General features: G+C 45.8%; 1 long non-coding RNA gene across 2 annotated transcripts in view; it reads right to left on the bottom strand.

Moving 5' to 3' along the window:
* The window catches only part of Gm41148, a 14335-nt gene extending 13907 nt beyond the window's left edge, over positions 1-428 (bottom strand). The window contains exon 1 of one of the 2 annotated variants that reach the window (XR_874596.2): positions 179-428. This is a non-coding gene — a long non-coding RNA (predicted gene, 41148). Of the gene's footprint in view, positions 1-77 lie in introns of both variants that reach the window. The other variant, XR_874597.2, reaches the window with a different exon arrangement.
* Between the last annotated feature and the right edge of the window lie 717 nt (positions 429-1145).

Here is a 1145-nt window from a genome sequence, read left to right on the forward strand (position 1 = left end):
TCCTGTTTACCAAGCATTGGCAACAACTACTTAAAAAAAAATTGAAGGGCTGGTGTGGCCCACATACAAACACTTACACATCAGTTGGCAACTCGTCCCTGGCAGTTGACCCACAAAATGACTAACCAGAGCCGTGGGGAAGAGATGGCCACTTTTCCTGAGAGGTAGTTCTTCTCACCTTAGCCAGAGGTCCTCACAGAGCAAGTAGGAGAAAGGCAAGGAGACTGGACATTCATAGGATCTTGGAAAGTGAAAGAATTCCACAATAACACACCCCTTTGTCCTTCCTAGGTCACTGTGAAGATGGGGTCACCTTGCTGAGTGCTGACCTCCAATGTACCAGGAAGGGGTGAGACAGCATCTTCTGGTCTCTCTGCATGGACACCCCTGCTCAGAGTGGGTGAGCCTGGGAGATGCTCTGCTCAGAAAGGGGCGGGGCAGGGGAACACACTGCTCAGAGGGGTGGGGCTGGGATACATCCTGTGGATACTTTTCTATCCTGTGACTCCTTCCAGGGCCCAGCAAACAAAAGCCTCCTAATTTACTAACTCACAAAATGATTTACCAGCTGCCTCTTCCCTGAGGAGGTAAACAGGCAATAAAATAAATGAAATTCCTATTCTTTATTACTTGACTCCCATAAATCATCACTCACCCTGGCTGAACATTTATCTCTCCAGCATTCCAAAGTATTTAAAATGCTATTTCCTTCATTTTCAATGAAATAGAAGGAATAAGAAGTCAGTGACAATGGGTTTTAGGCTAGCTCTGCTAACAATAACTGTTGGGTTGCAGAAAATGGGGAGGGGTGTAGTAAAATTTTAGGGTCTTGCTTTTTCTCTGTGCCCAACTGTTCCTGGGATTAGATTCATACTTAGAACTTTTGGTCCTCACAGGGCTGGATACGATCATGTCGGATATTATTGGCCATACTTGGTTACTTGTAAAGTCTCTTTTGAACTAAAAGCTCATTGTGCCCAAATAGGGGACTTCTGTGTGGTGCCAGGGAACAAGGGGATTGCTATTGTGTCACCATGACAACAGCATTTGCATTAAGAGCAGGCTCCTCAGGCCACAGTACAGTCACATGGTCTGAAGGGACCCCTTTGAAGCTCTTGTAATCTTTCCCTAAGCCCAACTGTTAA

Source organism: Mus musculus, chromosome 14 (assembly GCF_000001635.26).
Source record: "Mus musculus strain C57BL/6J chromosome 14, GRCm38.p6 C57BL/6J".
NCBI lineage: Eukaryota > Metazoa > Chordata > Mammalia > Rodentia > Muridae > Mus > Mus musculus.